General features: G+C 48.3%; 1 long non-coding RNA gene across 2 annotated transcripts in view; it reads left to right on the top strand.

The window, feature by feature from the left end:
- LOC146052830 (uncharacterized) overlaps positions 1-12112 on the top strand; it is a 258656-nt gene that overhangs the window by 232531 nt on the left and 14013 nt on the right. For both annotated transcript variants that reach the window (XR_014467684.1, XR_014467685.1), the window contains 2 exons: positions 11295-11518; positions 12012-12112. The exon at positions 12012-12112 is cut by the window's right edge and continues 1199 nt beyond it. This is a non-coding gene — a long non-coding RNA (uncharacterized LOC146052830). The remainder of the gene's footprint in view (positions 1-11294; positions 11519-12011) is intronic.

Genomic DNA, 12112 nt, shown 5'->3' with positions numbered 1-12112 from the left:
GCCGTACTGGGCAAAAGTCAAAGTGCATATGCTGGGTGAGGTGCAAACCCTATGGCGTGAGTGGTTTAAATGCAGGGAGAAATACTGAGTCCCTGCTGGGTATCTATAATAAGCAAAAACAGCCCTGTGTGGGGTGATGCAGCCAGCATCACTGTATGCGCATAGCACCAGAAGCCAGAAATTGCAACAACAGAATGCCAGCATCTTGTATATTATATGTTATCCTGGTGTGTCACCTGGACACCGATAAGGCTGGGGGACTGGTGTCACACAGTGGGATGACAAGTACCTTTAACAAGGGGGAGAGAAAAGGAAGAAGGAAGACATGATTGTGTGTTAGTGGACCAAAATGGTTACAAAAAATGATGTAGGCCAAGTGTGTCATTAGGGCCTTTAGGGTGTAGTGTGTCCATTTTGTAAATCCACTTGGACTCAAGCTGCAGAAGCTGTTTGGAACGGTTGCCACCCCGTATGTGTGCCGGCACGTGGTCTATGATCTTATATTTGATCATTGCCATGTTATGTTTGGCCTTGGCGAAATTCCTGGTCACTGGTTGCTCCCCTGAGCCAGAATGAAGGGCTGCCCGTATGGCACAATCGGTCTTGCCGATGTAATGTATTCCACATGGACAATAAATGATGTAGATAACAAATTTAGTCGTGCACGTGAGGGGCCATCTGATTTAAAAAATTTTTACCCGTATAGAGATGTGCAACTTCGGTGCAAGCTGTCATGAAGCTGCATGTTGTGCAGCCTAGGCACCGGTAACAGCCCATTCTGGTGGGTCTGATTTGTCTAGAAGGGGTGTCAAAATTTGTAATCTCGGTCTTGACCAATAGGTCCTTCAAGTTTGGGCCGCGCTTGTAGCTCGGCATCAGCTTGGTGTCTTTGAACACCGGTAGCTCGGGATCCGAACGCACAATTTCCCACTAGTTTTTTACTCTGCTGGTGGTTTCTCGGCTGGCAGAGCTAAAGTCATTAACCCATGGAATACATGGCTTTATGACTTTAGGTGTTGCACCTGTGATAAGAGTGGTGCGCTCACACGCCAGAGCCCTGGCCTTGGCTTTAAGTAGGCCCTGTCTGGGGTAGCCTCTGTCCTCGAACTTCTGCTGCATGATGTCCAGTTGGTGATGGGTTTCAGAGTCGGTATCAGTGATCCTGCATACTCTCAAAAACTGAGTATGGGAGACTCTCCACCGTGTTGCGTGGGTGCGAGCTGTTGTGTCTAAGTATAGTATTGCGATCTGTCGGTTTGACATACAAAGAAGTGTGTGTAAATCCCAAAAATACAAATGTGTAAAAAATAGGCGTATTTCTGCCTACGAATACACCTATTTTTTACGAATCCATTTTGGTACATTTCCCCCGATGTATACATAGTATATATATATACACGCTATACTGCTGTTCTGTTCTCAAAGACAACATGAAGCATATATATCACTTGTGGAGCCGATATTTATGGTACAACACGCCCCTGTAATTCTCACATTCATAGAGATCCCACAGCACATCTCCCCCATGTGTTAGAGCCTGACATCTCCGATTTACAAACATGATCATTAGCGATCAGTTTGACCATGTTATTATTGTATACAGAGATCCATATGTAACACAACCGTCCGGATCCCTGTGTTAACACCATACAATTGTCACGCTAGATGCGGTGACATCTTCTTCACATCACTTCTTAAACATTGCTCGGGCAGTAGTCCCGTGGCATCTGAAATTTACACTTCAAACTTGCACCATTTTTTAACATTGTTTTACTGTTTTAATGTAGGTTATTTATGTGCCATTTATGTGTTGTTATAGGCAGAAGCCAAACCCGGATCCTGGAGCGGAGGTTGTCATACAGAAGTGGGCGATACGGTGGGGTCACCATAGCAACCCATCTACAACAGAGGGGAGCGTGATGATGCAGTGAGGCTCCGCCCACTGACATCCGCCCGCACCGGAAGCCGCACTGGACGCAACCGGGACGCTCCACGTACGGGAATGGTGAGTATGCACATGCTGTATGTATTTAAATGTTTGCTGTGTCACCCGCACGCGTTGTACACCTTGACAAAGGGGTATCCAGTCCCCGAAACGTCGGTCACCTCCAATAAACACATTGTTAAGCCCACGGAGTGCCGCTGCCTGCTTGGATAATTCCTTAGATAGATAGATACCAGAAAGAACCCCCACTGGGGGAATAAACAGCACTCACCAGTCTGTAGTTCAATGGAGGTACAACCAGGAGGTAATCCAAAGTTTATTTTCTGCAAGAGAGATCTTCTGACGTTTCGGTCCCCGCTGGTACCTTTATCAAGGCAGCCACTGTGTCAAATAGTCGCAACTTAAATCTGTGTGGGAAGGGGGATATATAGCCTTTGAGTATAAAGAAACATAAAAATATATGATACAGCCAGTACAGGATATGGCGGGTGAGCCAGTGACAGGGACTATAGAGAGGTAGGGCAGGGGGATCAGAGGCGGTCCTGCAGCGATGCATAACCCACAACAGAGAGAGCCGGCACCGGGAAGGGTGATCCCTGGAGAGGACAAGGGCCTGTGCAGTGCTGTGAGCTGCTGACCTGTAAGGAGCGGAGGCTGCGCAGCTGTGAGACCAGGAATGGCGCCAGGAGAGCCAGGCTCCTCCAAGTCCCCTACTGCTGCCACCTGCCAGAGGGAAGGGAACCGCGCTGCCCCCACTAGCTGCCAACCACAGGAGGAGCCCCAAACCCGGAGAGAACAGAATGATGTGTGCTGCCGAGGTTTCCTACATAGTGCCTGCCTGTGGAGGAGCCGAGAGGGTGAAGACTAGAACCTCATGGAAGAAGGTGCTGAGGGGGTAAATTACCTGGGAGCACACCCAGCCGGAGGATTCTCCTGAAGTTGCTCCGAAGAAGATAGAGGACGCAGCAAGTGGAGACCAAGGTGCGCAGGCACCGCGGAGGACACCCGCTCTCGAGGAACCAGGACTGGAGGACATGCAAAGGACCCCTAGCTGGAGACCTGTAGAAGCCCCCTCAGTGGTGCGGAGCTGCCCCTAGAGATGCCTGCCCGAAAGTAAGTTAAGAACACGATGTAACATCAAGGACAGGAGCTGCTCAGAGGACAGGTGACAGCCCAGCGGAGGAGAGGATAGAGGAGGATCCCCAGCCTGATAGGAGCCGGGGGTGGAAGCAGAGGCCGACCCAGAACAGCACAACAGGCGGAGCAGAGGACGACCCAGCACCTCCTGCTGCAGGAGCCGAGGACACGGGACACAAGGCAGACGTCAGGCTCATGGCAGATGCTGTGCGGCTGTGGTACAGGTATATGTGCGCTGTTGTGTGTTTATGCTGGGCGTTATGGGTAATAGAGGAGGTTTCTTTTTTAGGATGTCGGTATGTGGTAGACTCGCTATGTATAGGATGTGTAGTATGCTAGGGTTTGTGGTTATAGTGGATGTATTTGTGTATGCAGGGCACCATTTGCGGATGTACTAAAAGGATGATCACAAAAAGGGATGATCGGGATGATTGCCTGCAGTTCCTATTCGCACCACTAGATGTCACAATTTTTTTTACTTCAACTGAGAATTTGTATGTTGGACACTGGTTGTGTATCCTGGACAGTCGGTAGAATAGGTAATCAGCGCTCAGTATCATTCTGTGGAGTTTTCGTAGCTTCTTAAAAGAAGCTGTAAGCGCTGCACAGGGAGGCCAGGCAGCGTCTCCCCTGTGCACAGTGAGCTGACAGGACGCGCTTCTGTCAGCTCCTGCTGTGCTAGCAGTGTGAGGATTCACTAATGAGAATCCTCACACTGTGCCTACCTAGCTAGTGTAAAAGTTAATAAAATAATAAAAACCCTAACTAACTCTACTCCTTCGGCTGCTCCGGCAGCCCTTTAGAATAGCACCCACTCCAGTGGGCACCTAACACGAACTGAGGAGTCTGGGATGCAGTAGGGGAGGAGCCTACCCTCCAAAAGCTTTAGGATAGGTGCCTGGCTCCTGCGGACCCTCCTACATCCCAATGTGAAGCTGTGTCACCAGGACCATTGAAAGAGAAAAGTATGTGCTGCACATACTTTTTGTACTTGCTTTTCATCGCATTGTATGCACAACGCATGTACAAGGATGAATGCGATGCGTGCTATTTAAGCTCAAAATGCACGCCCGCATCGAGACGTGTATGGGCACCTTAAGTCAGAGAGAACCTGAGAATTCTGACTGGGAAGTGCAATTAACAGGTCAGATGTGGACTGCTGCTTTGAAGTTGGATATCTCCATTTCCCCAGGGCCGATTTTAAAAATTCTGGTATCCCTGGAAAAAGGGGATCCTCAGCTATCAGAGTATGGCCCTTATACACCTGGGGCCCCAGAGCAAGTGCCCATTAAGCCCATACGAAAAGACCGCCCTGGTCCCGGTTCGCTGACGTCATCCGGGGGCGATTATGCTGTGTACACACGGGGGCGATAGGGGCTGAAATAGCTGGGAATATGGTTGCTGAGCGACCATATTGCCAGTGATTGGAGTGTGCACCAGCGATAAATCGCCGGGTGCGCGCTCCCGTTTTCACAAAACGGGACACTGGGCAATATGATTGCTGATATGATTGCTAGCAATATATTGCCAGCGATCATATTGCCCCGTGTGTACGCACCTTTATTCCTAACAATTTTGCTGCACCCGTCATCTTGAAACGTGCACATGTCCCTTTGTTGATGAATTTACAAGACTGCCTAATTAGAGCAATAATTGATATTTGCGTGGAGATTAATAACAGTATTACAGACACACATGCTATGACCGATAACACACACGTAACAGACTTATTTTAATTTTTTTTCTAATGCACTTTATTTCACATTTATCACTTTTCACTTATGTTTTTAATATTTCGCTGTCCTTAATAAATGATTCAATAAACATCATGTTTTAGCCAATTCTCTGTTTCTTGGGTCACTTTATTAATGTACCTATAACATTAATCAGAACATTAATATATGCTAACCTAGATTGCCCCTTGTAGGAATACTTTATCTTTCTTTGCTTCCAAGTCTAATACATATTCCTGGGTGTGCCTCCCCCATTACCAATTGATACTTAATATAGTAATGCAGGGGTGAGATAGCTATACCAATTACAGGCCGTTCGGATTGATAGCCTCTATCTATTAACCTGTATCAGCGATATCAGATGGTCGACAGTCATCAGGTCGACATACTGCAAAGTCGACATGGGTCTAGGTCGACAGGTCATTAGGTCAACATGGTCTAGGTCGACTGGGTTTTTCACTGGATTTTTGGGGGTTTTTTTGAGCCGACATGTGCCGACAGGCGGAATTTCATGCCCTACCATCCACTAGGGCAGGCGTTCCCAACCACGGTCCTCAAGGCACACCAACAGTGCAGGTTTTAGTGATATCCAGGCTTCAGCACAGATGGATTAATCCAAATCACAGGTACTAATTAAGACACCTGTGCTCAAGCCTGGATATCATTAAAACCTGTACTGTTGGTGTGCCTTGAGGACCGTGGTTGGGAACGCCTGCACTAGGGTGTGGTGGGAGAATAACATAGAGTACCAAGCACAGCCAGACATGCGAGGGGATGCGGTGCACTTAATCCTGTGTCCATGTTGACTGTGTCGGCATTCGGGTAAAAAAAAAAGTACAAAACCCTATGTTGAGCTAGACCATTTTTGACCTAATGCTTTTTTGGACCAAATGACCTGTTGACCTTGACCCATGTCGACCTTGCAGTATGTTGACCTAATGACTGTCGACAATCTTTAGGTCGACCATATGATCCTTACCTGTTTCAGCAAGGGGTGTGAGGCCAATTTCTCTCTTTCTCTCCAGGGAATGGAGAAATATCTGTGTTTAGAGCCAGACTAGAATCACGTCTGCCCGCAGACAATAGATCGGGTATCATTTTTTTTTTTTTTTTTATGTATGTTTGACAAAGGCCATACACTTCACTGGAGGCGAAGATCCGCAGACGAAGGCCAGAGCATACAGCTAATTGCTGCCGATCCTACTATTAAAAAAGAAAAAGGAATGTATTGTATACACAGAACATCGAACATGCCTTCCAACTTTTACCAATAGATCAGTGGGACCTGCATGCAGCTGGCCCTGGAAAGGGGCGGGGCTATGTGCAACGGGGGCGGGACCGGGCATCGAGGCCCCGGGTTTTCCATCCTCTTTGCCAGCGTACCCAGCCCCGTCTCTCCTTGCTGCGCACGGCACCTATCCAGCAATCACCGGCTGCTCCACAAAGCAGAGCAGCCATGATCACCTCCCCTCAAGGGACATCAGGGCAGGCTCCAAATAGCGGGACCATACCACTGTAATCAGGAGAGTTGGGAGGAATGCTATAAATACATTATCATGTAGCGCCGATTATTCCTGTTGTCCGACTCTACCTGTATGACTACATGTGAAGGAAAACACAGAGGCTGCTTCTTTTGCCCAACGTTTGGGAATTTATGATATTTTAGTTTTCGGAACTTGTCTCCTGTCCTACATAACAGTTTATAGACGCTGTGACCAGGGGTGAGGGTCATTAAGTCGACAGTAATTAGATCTTTTGGTTGGCAGTGAAAAGGTCTACATATAAAAAAGATCGACCTGGTTTAAATTGACGCTGAAAACGGTCAACACAATCCAAAAGGCTGCATGAAAAAGGTCAACACAGGAATAGGTCGACATGAGTTATTAAAGAAAATTGTGTATGTGGAAATCTGCTGACACGGGCACTGTATAAGTGTACAGCGACACGGACACACAGCTCCAATTTCTATTCACTTTTTTCTTAATGCACTTTTTTAATTTTAACCTATTTTTCTGTTTTGTGCCAATGAATAAACTGTATATTTAGAACAATTGGTCTGTACACAGACTCCGTCCTGCCCCCACTTAAAGTTATTCCTCCTGGTTATATATGGTGGCTAATTATTAATATTATGTAGTTTGAGCAGAAAATATTGTGGTATCAGTGGATGAGTCAAAAACTCAGGCTGCTCCCGGATCCGAAGGCGCTACACCCCACGCCCCTGAAACAGCAGACACTGGAGGAGGATTCGAACCCGTGGTGGCTCAGCCTGAGTGGCTGTCCCAGACGCTGAACTAACGGTACACGCCACTGTACCAGCCACTCATACACGGACTGTTCGTGTATCTCGTAGCTACAATGCAGTGACGTCATTCACGCTGTGCCGCACCATCGCCACCTATTGGCAGCTGCTGGAACTACACCTGGCACATAATGCATCGTCATCACTGCTGCTCCCCCTACATGAGCACTCTGCCGGCTGTTCTGATGGAGGCAGTCACTGACTGGGACGCCATGTTCCTGCGTAGAAGAAGCGGCTGGTAAGTGCACATGTGCAGAACACCCCCTGAGCATTGAGCAACCTGTGGGTGAGAACTGGAGCTCAGTCTGTATGTTAATCATGTATGTGACTCCCACAGGGCTGCTGCATGGTGCTCCTGGGGATATCTATGTGTATGGGCATACCAGTGTATCCTCAGCAGCGCTACTCTATGGCTCAGGTTGTAATATCTCAGCCCCAGTGCTGTCTGCATTATTATACACTGTAAATTATCTATCTGCTTTCCCAAAGTGTGACACAGGTGTATATAGACCAGATTATAATCTATGGGAAGCCTCTGTGTGTATACCATATGTTCTCTCTCTGCTGCAGTAGCTATGCGCGCTTTGCTATGTTCTATGATAATAAACACATGTGAGTGTAATGGTAAATATGTGCCCGGCATGCCAATGTGGTGAGATACAGGTGAGCCAAACCGTACAGGCTAGCAAACTGCACGTAGCCATTAGTGCAGATGTAGGATAACTGGGCATACTGTATATAGGCTGGGATCACTGCTGCGTTCAGGTGACACCAAGTACATGTCACCCGCCGGGATTGCTTGCTGGATGGTTATACAGGGATTATTGTCACATTAGTTATACTGTAGTCTAAAGTGTATACTGTATTATCTACCATCCTAATGGGGCATACACACAGGGGGCGGGATGTACTAAAGGGAAAATGTGATAAAACGGGGGTTTTACCGCATTTTCCTTTGTACCATTACCCGTCCGCCCCATCTCCGCCTGGCAGGGTATCTCCACCTCTGGGTGGCGATACCCTATAGATGCCTATGGGCTTCTATCGCCGCCCGCCGTCCTTGCGACCCATCCTCCATCGATCTACTCCTCCCTCAGCAGGTGTCACAGCCGGGAGGAGGAGAGGCAGGGGGACACTGACAGCCGCCAGGATGTGACGGAGACCCCCGCACACCACATTACAGGTATCGCGGGGGTCTCCGTCACCGCAACCCAATGCTAGCCGCATATGTTAGTACATATGCGGTAGCATCGCGGCGGCTGGCGATTTACATTAATACATCCCGCCCAGGGGGATATGAGGCTTATTTCTAAGTGATCTGACTAGATCGCTTAGAAATGAAAAAAGGATCACTCCATGTGTATACCCTCTGGTGATGACGATTGCGCGGTCCCGCGCGTCGCTGTTGCTTGACTAGATTTACACTGCATCCAGTTATAAATCTAGTCATCGCCAATGTTCTCACACCAGAGAACACTGGCCCTGACAGATTGTTCAGCACACAATGCTGAGCCATCTGTGCTTAACTGCAAACTTAGCACAGAGGCTCACTTGCACTGTGTGTGCACAGCTTTAGGGATGGACGTCTTTGCAATTGATGACAATAGTGCAACTGCCCATTGATTGTGGCACACTATGCAATGGATGACCATCAATGTTTTTACCTATTGATGGTGATCCATTTTCTTTGACTGATTGGATTGTGGGCCAATCAAAACATGTAGGCGGTGCTTCATGAGTGTTGGGGCAGAGCTATGCTGTGTGGGGCTGAAAGACAGATGAAAATGTGATGAAAGACAGTGTGGGGCTGGTGCGATGGTGACAGTGTGGGGCTGTTGCAATGGGGATACTACAGTGCGGGCTGGAGCAATGGGGAGACTACAGTGTGGAGCAGGTGCAATGGGGAGACTACAGTGTGGGGCTGGTGTGATGGTAGACTACAGTGTGGGGCTGGTGCGATGGGGACAGTGTGGGGCTGCTGCGATGGGGGACAGTGTGGGGTAGGTGCAATGGGGTTAGGGTTTTTTTCCTTGAAATGCCGCCTGCCACCGCTGGGAATAAAGAATAATCCGCGTGGCATTATGTGAATTTTGGCTCAATCCGCGTGGCATTATGTGAATTTTGGCTCAATACGTTTGGCATAATGTGTAAGGGGCAAGTATAATGGGGTCTATTATTTTGTTGCAGAATGTGTAGAAGTGGTATATGGTGTGGAACACGGTACTTGTGGAGTATCACGGCTCCCACGACCTGCATCGTATGCAGATCGTATGCTAAAAATCGCATCGCATAGCATGTGGCATACGATGGCATACGATGCGATGCGATGTTTTACCGATTTTTGACTATTTTAGCTCAAAAATCGTATGCCATCGCATAACATCGTATGCCATATGTAGTGGCATACGATGTCATACGATGCGATACGATGTTTTACCGATTTTAGAGCAAAAATGGTCAAAAATCGGTAAAACATCGGATAACATCGTATGCCATATGTAGTGGCATACGATGTCATACGATGCGATACGATGTTTTTCCGATTTTTGAGCAAAAATGGTGAAAAATCGGTAAAACATCGGATAACATCGTATGCCATATGTAGTGGCATACGATGTCATATGATGCGATACGATGTTTTACCGATTTTTGAGCAAAAATGGTGAAAAATCGGTAAAACATCGCATGGCATCGTATGCCATCGATGCGATACGATGTTTTACCGATTATTTTGAGCCATTTTAGCTCAAAAATCGTATGCGATCGCATCGGATGCCATACAATGGCATCCGATGCGATGCGATGGCACCCGATTTTGCACTGAAATGCATCAGAATGCATTGAAATGTGTATTAAAGTAGTGAAATGCCCCCAAATGCCATTTTTCATAGTGCACCACCCCCACTATCAACGTCAACCCGAAGCGTGGCGAGCCCGCGAGGGGCGGCGGTACGCGTCCTACGACCTTTTTCATACCCCCACTATCCACGTCGGCGTGGAGTTGAGAATAGAATAGTGTGGCGAGCGCAGCGAGCCACCGAGCCCGAAGCGTGGCGAGCGCAGCGAGCCCCGCGAGGGGACGCGGATACCTTCACAGCTATACGCGTCTCCTCGCGGGCTTTACAGGTATCCGCGTCCCCTCGCGGGGCTCGCTGCGCTCGCCACGCTTCGGGCTCGGTGGCTCGCTGCGCTCGCCACACTATTCTATTCTCAACTCCACGCCGACGTGGATAGTGGGGGTATGAAAAGGTCGTAGGACGCGTACCGCCGCCCCTCGCGGGCTCGCTGCGCTCGCCACGCTTCGGGTTGACGTTGATAGTGGGGGTGGTGCACTATGAAAAATGGCATTTGGGGGCATTTCACTACTTTAATACACATTTCAATGCATTCTGATGCATTTCAGTGCAAAATCGGGTGCCATCGCATCGCATCGGATGCCATCGTATGGCATCCGATGCGATCGCATAAGATTTTTTAGCTAAAATGGCTCAAAAATCGGTAAAACATCGTATCGCATCGATGGCATACAATGCCATACGATGTTTTACCGATTTTTCACAATTTTTGCTCAAAAATCGGTAAAACATCGTATCGCATCGTATGACATCGTATGCCACTACATATGGCATACGATGTTATCCGATGTTTTACCGATTTTTGACCATTTTTGCTCAAAAATCGGTAAAACATCGTATCGCATCGTATGACATCGTATGCCACTACATATGGCATACGATGCCATGCGATGGCATACGATTTTTGAGCAAAAATGCTCAAAAATCGGTAAAACATCGCATCGCATCGTATGACATCGTATGCCACTACATATGGCATACGATGCCATACGATGGGAGCCGTGATACTCCACAAGTACCTGGAACACTACACAAGGCCAATTTTGAGTGTCCACACCCTCTTTTCCTGAGCGCTCGCGCACAAATGTGTTGACACTATTGACACCAAGGTGGGCCTGTGTACTTTAAATGCCAGGACCTATTTTTAATCCCCTTCCCGCCCTTTATCTGCTCTCTGAGCGTGCACACTGGCACCATCTCTTTGCAAGTTTTTGAACAGGATTCTCCTAAACTCACTATGCCGCTATTTTTACATACTGTTGTAGACCAGCATTTTTTTTTTTTTAAATATGGATGTTTTCCTCCTCTTCCCTCCCCTTCAGGATGCTACTAAAACCTTGCTGCCACTGAGGACCCCCAGGACGTTGCTCAGGACACCGCCCATCATAGACGGGAAGGATACAGGCGGGGAGACAGCTGCCCCAACTCCGCCCCCAGGGCGCTGCGGCAGAGAACACAGCCCAACGCTGCTAGGAACGACGCTGAGGAGGAGAGAGGTGCCCTATCCGACAGATGCTGCAGTACCCCCACCTGCGACCGATTCTATGTGAGTGCACTCTTCGGTCACGACTGGCGAAGAGTATGTCTTGGGGGGGGGGGGGAGCGAGGGAGGGGAGAGGAGGTGCAAGATTAATCTGCTTTGGGCTAAGGGAAGAGGTTTGGCATGATGCTAGGTGGTGGGTTGTGATTACATGTAATGGGCATTAAGGGGTTTAGCAGTGGTGTCAAACTCATGGCCCTCCAGCTGTTGTGGAACTACACTTCCCAGCATGCCCTACCACAGATTTTAGCGATCCATTATATAAAATCTGTGGCAGGGCATGTAGGGATGTGTACTTCCACAACAGCTGTAGGGCCGTGACTTTGACACCACTGGGTTAAGGGATACTTTTTAAATATGTTATAGGTACACGGTAACATCATAATGTCCCCCCTTCTGTTATTTTGTTTGTTTAAAATAAAATTGATGGCGCCATCTGTGTGTGTGTATACGTATATGTGTGTATATATTCGATCCCTTACCACCGTGGCAAGCGCAGAGGGGAAGGGGGAGCTTCCAGATCACAGGACAGTGGACGCGTACTTCCGGGAGCTGCGCCGCCTGGACCACAGGAGGAGACTGGTCAGCCCTGCAGCGCTG

This window comes from Crinia signifera, unplaced genomic scaffold (genome assembly GCF_055691185.1).
Source record: "Crinia signifera unplaced genomic scaffold, ASM5569118v1 HAP2_SCAFFOLD_126, whole genome shotgun sequence".
NCBI lineage: Eukaryota > Metazoa > Chordata > Amphibia > Anura > Myobatrachidae > Crinia > Crinia signifera.
This window is presented reverse-complemented; position numbering and strand designations above follow the sequence as displayed.